Source organism: Stegastes partitus, unplaced genomic scaffold (assembly GCF_000690725.1).
Source record: "Stegastes partitus isolate 25-593 unplaced genomic scaffold, Stegastes_partitus-1.0.2 Scaffold1252, whole genome shotgun sequence".
Lineage (NCBI taxonomy): Eukaryota > Metazoa > Chordata > Actinopteri > Pomacentridae > Stegastes > Stegastes partitus.
The window spans coordinates 85,604-98,184 of NW_007578983.1; the positions used below are offsets into that span (position 1 = coordinate 85,604).

General features: G+C 41.8%; 1 protein-coding gene across 3 annotated transcripts in view; it reads right to left on the minus strand.

The window, feature by feature from the left end:
- ddr2a (discoidin domain receptor tyrosine kinase 2a) overlaps positions 1-11,309 on the minus strand; it is a 40,038-nt gene extending 28,729 nt beyond the window's left edge. For all 3 annotated transcript variants that reach the window (XM_008297831.1, XM_008297832.1, XM_008297830.1), the window contains exon 1: positions 11,162-11,309. The gene's annotated coding sequence lies outside the window, so the exon portion shown is untranslated. The remainder of the gene's footprint in view (positions 1-11,161) is intronic.
- Positions 11,310-12,581: the final 1,272 nt, after the last annotated feature.

The window sequence follows — 12,581 nt, forward strand, 5'->3', positions numbered from 1 at the left end:
GTATACTGAGAGTCAAAGGGAGGAAAACAGAAGGTGAAAGGCTGAAAGTAAAGAGGTCTGCATGGAAGCAGTAAATCAGTGTGGACTTAAAACCAAAAAATATATGAACTGCAACCTATAAAAGTCACTGCACAATGCCCAAACAGGAACGCAGGAGTAGGTTGAGAATGCATGTTTTTATCTTTTCAAACAAGTGGTGGAAAAAAAAAACTGCAGTTCCCCAATCGGCCACTAGAGGCTGGCTATAGAAGTGAGTTCATCCCCATAGACGAGCATGTTAAAATGTCCAACTTTACAGCAGAAATAAACATGTTAACAGCCTGTAACCAAAAACCATTTTGGTCTCTATGATTAATTTCATCATTCGTGACAACTGTACAGAGGGTGAATTTTTATATAACTCACCCATTTAGATTGGATTAAGGCCTAAACTTATGCATAATTAAGGGTGTGGCCGCTTTGAGTGACAAATGGGTACCATCACCTCCACTCACGCTCCACTTGTTTGGTTGTTTTTGAATTAACTGGGTGTCAGGAGGAGTCAGCCATTATCACGATGGTGTCAGCCAGAACCACCACACTAAGCTCAAAAACTACTTTTAGTCAGACTAATAGTGTATTAACTTTCTAGCTTTTCTAGCATTATAATTTGAGCATATTAGCCTGCAGATGATGGCATTTAGCTCAAAGTACATGAGTGCACCCTCACAGAGCAGCGAGTGTGAATTTACACCCTTATTTTAAGTTTAAAATTCAACCTGACGTGAAAAAAATCTACAGTGACTCTGAATCTTATCTTTCAAGGCAGCGAACCTTCATGAAAGTCTACACCAGCACGCAGCCCACTCCAGGGTCACATTTATGAAAATAAACCACTGAGTCTTCTAAAAACCTACAGAACAGGAACAAAAAATAAACCCGGCCAGAAAATGTATAAAGCAATCAAAACAAGCCCCTTTTAAGGTAGAGCAGCGTGCTTGACACATTTCAATGCGTCCAGGCGAACATTTATCATCAAATACAAATCAAAAGTGTAACTGGTTGCTCTGAGGAAGCATCCAAACCTATTTAGAAGAAAGCGAGGCGACAAGAGGACACGGAAAAGAATGAGAAAGGAGAAGGAAAAGACTATGACCTCACCAGTTTGTAACTGCAGAAAATGACAAGAGACATAACAGAGCGTCGGTTGAGTTTCACATCAGGTTCCACCGTTGCTGAGCTGTAACTCCAGACTATAAGATATAAATGTCTAGGCAATAAGTCATGAAGGAAAATTGGCTTCATATACTGTATTCCTACCCCAGAAGTCTCCTCTATCCCTCAGTGAAGTATGTTTAGCCATCAGTGGGGCGAGGAGGCCCCTCAGCACAGCCCTCTTCAGTATATTATTTAACATTACAAACACAGAATATCTGGTTTCTTTTTAGCACATCTGTGTGTGTCCTCCCACCAAACTGCAAATATCAGTTCTAACGTGTGCTGAACGTCAAACAGTGCAGTCCTATGTAATGTCAGCACCCACGTAGGTTACATTTAATAAGAGAGTGGAACGTTTTAAAGATAGAACAGTCTGTACTGCTGTTAAACTCTGTTAAACTATAAATATTATTATCTCTGACTCTGAAACAAAAGCTAATGAGTTGTGATCTATTGCATCCAGTCGAAGGTCCTAAATGTGTTTTGGTTAGATTTTTTTTTTTGTATTAATTCCACATTATTCTACTGTTACATTTACATCCACATTCCCTGTGCAGGAAACTGTGACCGCAAGGGGCCTCACCCTCAGGTCAGATGAGACTGAGGCTCTCGTGTTCAGATGCCACAGAGCAACAACAAAAAAAAAGTCCAAGGCTTCTTAAGTTATCCCTTCGTGGTTAAAGGAATAGTTTGACATTTTGGGAATTATGCTATTTCTCCTTCCTGCCAAGACTTAGATGAGAAGATTAATACTGCTCTTATGTGTGTCTTTTGAATATGAAGCTACAACCAGCAGCTGGTTAGCTTAGCTTGGCATAAAGACTGGGAGCAGAGGGAAAAAGGGCCACTGGTGAAAACACATCCCACTGCTCCCGATTAAAAACAAAGTGTAAAAACAGTGCAACATATTGTTTTTACACTTGTGATTTTGTACCAATTAAACATATGGTATGTAACATCTTTGTACATGAGTGTTGGAGGTATAAACTAGACAGAAAAGGATGACGTAACCTCTTGGTCTACTTCTTACTTGATTTGCTGCCTCGGTAAACATTTTCCTAACAAGTTTATGGTCTCAATCGTTAGTTGCAAGACTCCTTTAATACAGTATGATGTCACTTTCGTGAATTACAGTTCCTCTGCACAAAGTCAGCTATGTTTACGTTGGGTGTTGGACTCCACCAAAGTTGCCTCTGATCCTGTTTGTGATATTCATGGATGCAATCTCAAGATGCAGCCTGGTGAGGAGGATGTCAAGATCAGGAACCTCAAAGTCACGTCCCTGCTTTTTGTGGATGATGTGGTTTTGTTCGCTTCAGTAGACTATGACCTTCAGTGCGTAATAGGGATAGCTGCAGCAAAGTATGAAGTTGCCACGATGATAATAAGCACCTCCATGAGTGAGTCCATGGCTCTCTTCTGGAAACTGGTGGATTACTCCCTCTGGGTGAGGGAACGAGTTTACGTATCTCAGAACCTTGTTTATTAGTTTTGGGAAAGTGGAGTGTAAGATGGACAGGGGATAACACCAGCCTTAGCGTTGTGGTTGTTGAACTGGACTGTCGTGGTAAAAAGGGAACTGGGAAGCTCTCAATTTATCAGTCGGTTTATATTCCAACCCTCACCAATGGTCATGAGCTCTGGGTAGTGGCCAAAAGAATGAGATTGCTGATACAAGTGGTTGAAATTAGTTTCCTCCATAGGGTGGCTGGACGCCTTAAAGATAGGGTGAGGAGCTTGAGCATCCAGCAGGAGCTCAGAGTAGAGTTACTGCTCTTTTGCCTCAAAAGATGCAAACTGAGGTGGTTCTGGCATGTGCTTAGGATGCCTCCCTTTGGAGATTTTTAGGGCTTGCCCAACTGGGAGTAGACATAGGGGTCGACCCAAAACTTGCTGGAGGGATTATATATCTCATCTGGCCTGGGAACGCCTTGCAAAAACTGGAAAATGTTGCTGGGTAGAGGGATCTCGGGAATATCCCGCTTAGCCCCCAGTCACCGTGACGCGACCCCATGGATGGATGGATGGATGGATGGATGGATGGATGGATGGATGGATTGTTGTCATGTGATTGGCAGGTTGCCACTGTATTGGAAAGTGTTCTTAAATTCTCAGTCAGATTTAAAAGGTTTAAAAAAGCGAAATGCCAAACTCAAGGCTTCAAAACTGCCCAAACCAATGGACCGCATCTCGATTGCAATGTCTGACATTTATATACAGTCTTTGGTAGAGGTAGCTAGTAGGTACAAATACACCTTTGTTGAGAGCCAAGCTAGCTAATTCTTCTAGTTCTGAGGCCTCATTCTAGGCAAATCTAGGTGGCCACTTGCAGTAACTTCCCACTCATCTGCCAGATACACATAATAAAGGGAATGGAAAGTGTGCATGTGCGTTCAAGCAGAAAATGTAAAAAATACATGCATAGTCCTGCATTTTGTATCGCAAAATCTTTTCATAACTAACAGTACATTGCAGCCATTTGCACGTACTGTAAGTTTCTCACCAAGGATCACATATAACCACATGTAGTCAGTGTTCCTGAATGTGGTGTCGGCTCTACCAGTGGGAGTTATGGCATGTCACTATACACTTAACACAATATCTTACATGTCAGTTGCGCACTCAGAATAACATCTGTGTGCAGATTCGTGCGTAGATATGTGAGGTTAAATCACCAACTCACCAACCCTTCAGACTGGACAGACACGTGATGTTACAGGCAGAATAATCACCCTGACTGGACCTTTGTCTGAAATCAGGCAGGTTATTATAAACACTAAATGCAGATAGGCGGCAAGCAGAGTTTATTGTATCCGCTTGGAGCAGAACGTTCCTGAATGGAACGACTATTGACTTGAATTTCTGTTTCAGGGGGAGGAGTGGGGGGTCTCTGCCCCATAAATATCAGCTCCGTCTGGGCCAGTTCAGGAAGTGGTGAAGGACAGATACTCCCCTCAGAAACCCACGAGCCCACCGAAAGAAACACACACAGTCTACCTACATCTATTAATCAGGAGGCTGAATTAAACACGTTGGTGATACTCCGATGAGTTTTCAAATTTCGACAGGAACTATTCAAGCCAAAATATGAAGACTTCACACTCTGACATCCATCTTTACAAGTCTCACATCACTTGAAACTTTAAGAGCTCTTCGCCAAGTCCTTTGCACAAAGCATAGTGATTTTATTTTGTTTTCCCAGGCTTACTCGTTCGTCTAAACACTCCAACTTTCTTGGGAGTGACGAGCCGAGCATACAGAGTATCACTGGTGCACCACCGAGTCCTGCAGCCTGGGAAAGCCTGCAAAGTCAACACACAGGTTTACTTGGCTCTGTTCCCTGCCTCTGTCTGTCTCTTACAAACACAGAGCAGCGTCAACATTTGGGGTTTTTACATGAGCCCTCGCAGGAGAGGAAGCAACCAGCAGAGGCTCACAGGGTTGGGAAAGACTGAAAAAAGAAAAAGCAACCAAAACCTGCCTGGATCTGCTCATATCAGGGCCTGGACAGAGAAGAAGGAAGAACGATCTGACACATAATCAAAACACTGGAGTACAGGTTACAATTTCTGTTAAACTACATGACTTCATGTTGATTACAGTGCTTTCAGTAATTAGAATAGCCTTGGTGACAAGTTAATCTGCAGGTTACACATATTATATAAAGAAAAGTTTGATGTTGCTTTTTCCTGTACTTATGGCTCCAGCGGTGAAAACAACTGTGCTGTCTGCTGTAATTTAACAACAGCACAGAACATGATGGATTTCATTTTCAACCAGGGACTACAGATGGAGATGAGTTTTAAGCTCTGTCTGATGCACAGCATTGTCTAGTCTTTCTGTTTCCTATCGGCCACTTCATTATCAACTATCTTTTAAATGGCAGAAATCACTTTAAAAGATGCTAAATGAACAGTGTTAATCACAAACATAACAGTGAGAAAATATTATTAATGACTTTTCAATATGTTTCCTCGACTCAGAAATCATGGAAATTGGCACTTTTCTAATTGAATGTCTATTGATCATAACATTCTGATCCTCTGCTAAAATAAACATCGGGGAATTTCTTGGCATTAAAATGGTAACAGATCCTGGAAACTGGCACTTTTTTTTTATTGGATGTAATCCCGTCCATTGATCATAACATTGTGATTCTTTGGTAAAATAAATACTGGAAAATCTCTTGGCAATAAAAATAGTCTTAGATCCCAAACTGTGTATTTGTAGGTATTAACTCTGTGTCTGTTGATGTTGTTTGCCACACGTCCTTTTTTGTAAAACTTGATGTACCTACTATATTAACAATAAATTGCGAAAGGCTATTTAATGTATTGTATGTATTTAGATGACTTGTCCTAGCTTTGTAAATTTCTCTTCGCCTTTATACTTTGCATACATGTGTTCATGCTTAGACAGCAGCATGGAAAAATAGTGTACCCAGATGCCATAAATGTACGTTGCTCTGCTTATACAGACAAATTAAAGGGAAAACCCTGAACCCAACTGGATTTGGTGTATTTTGCTGGCATGGGTTGGTTCCACTTGTCCCTTCAGAGGGAAATGTGACTACAAATCAATACAAAGTTGTTCTGAGTGACTTTTATCCTGTGATTAAACCTTTCTGTCCTGTTGGAAGTGGTCTATAGGGCACAAGGGCTCACTGGCTGGTTTGACGGGTGTAAAAATGATGTGTATCACATGCTATGGCCTCCACAGTTAGCAGATCTCAACCAAACTGAACATACTGGTGTGTTAGACAGAGCTCTATACAACTTAACCATCATCAAAACATCAAATGAAGGAATATGTTTTGGAAGAACTGAGTCCCAGAGGCTTGTAGAATCAAAGCCAAAGCACACTGAAGCTGTTTTGGCAGCACATGGTGGCAAAACACCTCACTGAGACACCTTATTTTGGTTTTTCCTTTAATTTGTCACCTATCTGTGTGTTCTGTTTTGTTGTCTCACACCTGGGCCTTATAGCAGCACATACAGTGTATACATAACGGTGTGTGTGTGTGTGTGTGTGTGTGTGTGTCTTTCTGTCGATTGCTATGCAGTGTGGCTGTATGCTATGCAGCGTAACCCTCCACATGTGCTTTCTATTATATCCTCTTGTTTCCCCCCTTAAGGCCATAATATAGCATCACAGATATTTTATTTTTATGGGAAAGCATGAAATCCGAATCGCATTTCCCCGATCAGACCCAGGTGGAGCCATGTAAACACAGGGCAGTAAATTCTGAGAACGAGGTGCGAGGATATGTGTGAATGAAGGCCTCCACACACACACACACACACACATATGTAATTAAATGTTCTTGACTGGAAGAGAAAACAATCCTCTATTGTCCGGGTAAACCGTGACACCTGCAGGGAAACATTTCGGCCTACGTATTTAATTGTAGGATATCTTACACCACGTATGCACATGTAATGATATACAAGGCCGATTCTGAACGTCGCTCCACGGCACTGTGCATAAATACAAAATTCTGCTTCGTAGGCAATAGTTTAACAGTAATATGAAACCAAATGCTGAAGGTCCTGCACTGCTAGAGTGGAAACGGCTTCCTTTGCTGAATCTTGTCACATATTCCCGTCTTTTATGACATGCCCCGCTGTATGAAATGTCTCTTTTAATATAGAGAACTGCAAGAACTGGTGTGGATTTTGTAATACTACTTGCTGATATGGGGGGTTTAGAGGTGGGAAACAGGTTACATGCTGTGCGCTGACTTACTCTCACTCAAATACTACGCAATAAAGCAAAGTTCAAGGTTTGTTTTTAACTCCGCTTTCCTTGAGGTTAGGCAGGTTCAAGCAGGAGCAACACCTGCTGTAGCACGTCACCGATGGTGCCACGAGGGACCATTTCAGTTTCCCGAGCTGCTCAAGTCAACGCACAGGTGCTTGTAAAAGGCTCCCACCTGATGTTTAAAAGCCACAGGGGAGAAAGAAAGTGAGAAGCTGCAGGAGTTCATCTGTAAACACCCACACACACACTGACTGAGCGCAGCGTTTTACCTGCTAAAACCCGAAGCCAAAGTGTTTCAACAAACCCTCCAACTGCTCTGCTGTGAATCTCAGCGCGATGGCAGCGGCTGTGTTTGTTATGTAAGGAGAGCAGGCTGAAATCTTTTGACTCGCAGATCCGTTTTGATCGAATATCCAGGCCCTGAACTTTTACAGCTACACTGTCAGATTGGAAAAACAGCATCCAACGCCAAGAAACTCTTCTTTTCCATCTCTCTCTCTTGTTAAAGCTGAAGTCCATCCGCTGCTGGCTGCTTAAATCAAGAGCTTTTGTGCATTCGAGCCGTCCAATCACGACAAGAGGAGCTGGCTCGAGTTTAAATAGAAAAGCATATAATGGCTCAAAAATATCAGCACTTATCGCATCTTAAGTGAATAATAGACACAGTATGTGTTCGATACTGCTATGGGTTTTTTTCTCTTTTTTGCAGGAAATTATATTTTAAACATAATCATCACTGACGGCGTCCTCCAAAGAGTCACCAGATAGATTTAAAGGATCAGCAAAGGTCCGCTTACAGAAGTTTGTGTTCATTTTTGAGCATTTCTCTTTTTGTAGTAGTTTATGTGTTTTATAAGCTCATCTGTAAAATCTAAATCTATAAACTAACCTGTAAAAAAGCTGTCAGGTTGGTTTACTGGAGCAGAAAGGGCTCAGATTTGCTCCCAAAATGGTCTTGAAAACTGCATTTCAGCTTTGTATTCGAGCAAATTTAGTCAATTTCTTTCCACCTCTGATGACACACACTGTAGCTCCTCCATATTACTACACATCATATAAGAAGAAGCTGAACTGATCGAGCAGATAGTTGCAGCAAACGTCAGCAGTCACAGTGACAACTCATTCATTTTCCCCAGATTGTCATTTGTGTCCGGCGGTAGCCTGCAGCGAGTCATGAGGTTCTTTTGATGCTGAAATTACCTCAGATGGTCCCTGACAGCCTGTAATTAGGGAGGACGTGGGGGGAACCGAGATGGAGGGACAGATAATGAGCATCAGACAAACAGACAAACAAACAAAAAACAAAAAGGACTGCCACATGTAAACAGGAGAATGACCGAGGTAAAAAAAAAAAAAAGCACAGAGGCCACATGTGCAAACAGAAAGGAGGATTTAGTTACGGACTGCTTTGTGCCAATGAGCATCTACGTTTTACCTCCTTTATAATTATTTGGTTTTCATGATCAGCTCAGGAGGCCTCCTCTGGATCTAACTTGTAATAACTTCAGTAAATAACACAGAAATTAAACTAAATCAGTGGAAAACAAGTTAAACTCAGAACCAAAAGCGAAAAATTCCAACTTCTCTAGGCTACATGTAACCCAATCCCCCCCACTCAGCCGGTAGGTGATGAGCGGGGTGCTGGTTTGGGCAGGGTCGAAGTTCAAGCACGTGTGGGACGCAAAGTCAACAGCGCGCTATTTTAGGCGTGATCTTCCCTGAAATGGGCCTATTTATACCAAATTACAGCATGCACCTCAGCGAGCGAGCGAGCAGTCGAGTGGCACAGCTGCTTTTCTCCTGCCAGACGCATTGATTTTTGAAAACACTTCCAATCAAACAACGTCAGCGTCGAGTTACAGCGAAGTCGAGTAAGCACCGGGTGCCTCTGGTGCAGCGTTTTCAGTGTGGGGTTGAAATTACAGCCTTTTTTGCTGTGGCGTGTGATTAGGGTCTGTATGTGAGCATGTCAGTCAGCCGCCGGGCTTTGAGGGAAGGGTTGCTAATTGAAACGACATGTCAGAGAGATGCAGTGATAACAAACTACTCCTTTCATTATCTGTGTGTGTGTTATATACATGTGTGTGTGTCGTCCATCTACTAGATAATGGAGTCCAACTGTATGAGCAAATACAAGATATATGAGTAAATTATTCACCCCCTTCTTGTGTTCACCACAAACTTTTCATATCATTTCGCTGTCATAAGCAATAACTCCACCGCTCTGTTTTGACAAAGAGCTTATTTATCCTGATAAAGATGGTTTCCGACTTGCACGCCCAGCCCAGCGAGGACACAACAAAGAGGACCTAAAGGAAAAATCCACACCCACATGCTCTTATCCCGTCATAAATCCTCCGTTTGTGGCAATCAGCGCGTTCCTGCTATTAATTTGTGGTCAAGTTGTGAAATTTCACTTTTTGCTTTCCACAGCTTTGCTTTGTCTTCTATTACTTCTTTGTTCCTCCGTGCACAGAAAAGAGCAGAGATAGTGAAATACAAGATCAAACTAATACGCAAAGATCACAGCTCTGTGCTTGATTGTTGTACATCCAGGATGAATCTTTCCACCATGTCTACCTTGTGTTCTTGTAAACAGGCCTATGTATTATCTCAGTGTCAGTCTGTCTATTCTAGTCTTATTTTAGCACACTTTTCACTATTGCATTGTACTGCGATCTTATTGTTTTTCTTCTTTTTAGGCACTTATGTTAAGTCATTTTGTTTTTTCTGAGCAATATCTGGAATTTCCATCAGGATTCATAAAGTTTTGTCTTATCTTAACAGATTTTTGCTTTAATGTTTTATATTTGTGGAACATTTTACAGACTAAATGTCAAGAAAACTGCATTTTTTTAATTGGCAATAAGGTTAATAAAAATCTTCAGCGGTGCACTGCACATATAAAAGCATTTAAAGGGTGGATTCGCCCTTTAAACAAGAGTTTGAAAAGACAAATATTCTTTCTTTTTTGTGCAGTCTTGGTTTGTTTGGATCAGAAACCTCAGGTATCATGTCGATATGCTGAGAAAAGCAGTTAATGATCGCATTAGAGAGGCTGAAAACAGCATTAACTGCCTTTTTACTGCAGGTCTACACTTGCTATGAAGCCACTGAGGTCAGCATCAACTATTATAACGGCCTTTTCATTATAAATATTGGAAACAAAGAGCATCCACATGTGCAGATATAAAACCTGTGCACATATTGGCCCACAGGTTGACCTTCCTGCAACAATCCCTCCATTGATCCGCTCTCCTCAGTCTGCTGTTGACTGTTCAGTAGAGCAACGCGGTTCAAATGTCAGAGCCGTGAGCTCATACGTACCCTGAACTCCTCAGCGAGGCAGCAAAGAGTCCTCTGTGTGAACATCTATCGCCCACATACCACAGGAGGATACCTGCATACCACCTACGTAACACCTACATAACACCGAAGAACACACACACGACCTCGGTGACACAAAGGTCCGGCATGTACTCGAGGGATGGAAACCTTTCTTTCATCAGGTGACCACAAAGAGAATCTCAGCAGACATAAATGTTGTTTCTGAAGATTCTCCAAACTGCCAGGCCACAATAAAGCAAAGAAAAATGTGTGTGAACTTAATGCAAGGCAGTCAAATAGGGAGGCACGTCATTTTTACATTAGTTAGGCTGCTTTTGTTGCTTGTAAAAAGAAGAGTTGGTGCCATTCTGCACAATGGAAAGGGATTCAGCATGAGGCAGTAAACACTCCTCCAATTACACTTTAAGCTGTGCACGAACAGAGTGAATCTCATTCATGCACAGAGTAAAACGAGTTGTTTAACTGTATTCTAGAGGAGGAGTTTCCATTCTTTTGTTCAAAGCTGATCGTTATTTGAAGTGAAAAGGTGTTTAAAAGAAGGAATGAGCCTTAATCACATTGGAAGTCAACCGTAGAAGTAGAACAGTGTGTCGAAAACAGCTGCAGCTGAGCAGAGACGAGTCTGAAGCTGCATCGCTCTGAGTCCACTCGTTCACTTCTACTGCAAACAGAAGCTGCTTCACACAAAAAGGTACACAGAGTTCAAACGAGCAGCAGGGCTCCCAAACTGGAATAATTCAAGGAAACATGAAGGTTTTCTCACAGAGCTGATGAGGATTTAAAGTCTTAAACAGTCCAAGCGAAGGAAAGAAAAGGATGAAGTGTTGAAAAGTGTATAAAGGAAAAGATGACTTACTCTTAAGATGTTTCTTTTTCCCCCTTTCAGACCATTTGTTCGCAGATGACTTTAGGTTATTCCAGTGAGAGTCAGGCGGCAGGATGTTACAATCCGAGCCCTTCTCTCTCGCGCTCGCTCACTCTCCGTCCGTCAGCTGCCTTCACCAGGACTCAGTGGGCTGATGTAAGACACCCCTGCACATAGGAAAAAAGAGAGGGAGAGGAGAGAGGAGAGAGAGAGGGGGAGGCAGAAAAAAAAAAAAAACCTTCACATTCTGTGGATTCTTGGGATTGAGCCAAAGTCCCAGAATTCCACATGCCACACATAAGGTTTCAATTAAGGCCGAATCCAACGCTCAATCAAAAAGCTTTCTTCCTCCTGAAAAGAGCCTTTCTTTTGACAGCTTAAGGCTGAAGCTGCCATAATTGACGGCAACGTTCGTCCTGCTGTCTTCAGGAGTCACTTTATTACAAATTTATAGAACTCGAAGTTGCTTCTGTCACACAAAGAATGCATTTTAAGTTCAAAACCTGCTGCAAATACGGTTACTTTTTTTTTTTTTTTATTAAACACAGAACACAGCAGTTCATCTGAGCTTTAATAGTCAAACCAGATCCGTGAAACGTGTGAGTCAAGTGTCAGCGAGAGGTCGTCTTCTGATGACGCATGTGTTTTGCTGCTGATGCGGCCCGAACCGTTTAAAATCTGTGCTATTTGGAAATGTGAAGGTTTGATTCATAACAGAGAGGCTCGTGACTTCAGGCTTTTCTGATTTCTTTTGACGTGCGAAGCTGCCGGTACTGTTTCCTGAAGAGGAAGACATTCTGTCCTGCAGTGAAGTGACTCTGGTGGCTGGAGGAAATTTAGTAGAGCATAAAGATTTTACAGATTTTAGTGTCTACTTGAGGGGAGATTTTTATTTTTCCGCTGCTTTTGCTCAGTTGTAGGAATGCTAGCACACTTGGGGTGGCAAAGTTGGTCTGTCAAATGATCCAACATCGTTACTTTTTCTTTTTTTTCCCCAGATATTCATGATCCCCAGAGGACAAACCCTACAGACTTTGACTATGAGGCAAATCTCAACAGCTCTGGATGGATGCTAATAACTTTGGCAATTCCCTAACCTCTTTAGATCCCCCCACCATTTCAATGGATGTAATTCTTCTAGGATGTTTTAGATCTATATTTACTGTCATCTGACTCCCCCTGAATTCATAAATGTATTTAATTAGAGGTTCATACCAAGTGTGGAGCAAAAGGTGGGTTGGGGTGGCCGCCTCACAAAACCAGTAGAGAAATCTATTAGACGGCTTCATTGGAATGCCTAAAAAATTACACATAAAATCTATTTTAATAAATGTCAAGATTATTAATAATTCGCTAAAAACAATGAATGCATTTAGAGTAGAAATCTAACATTTTTCTGTGTATTTTTAAA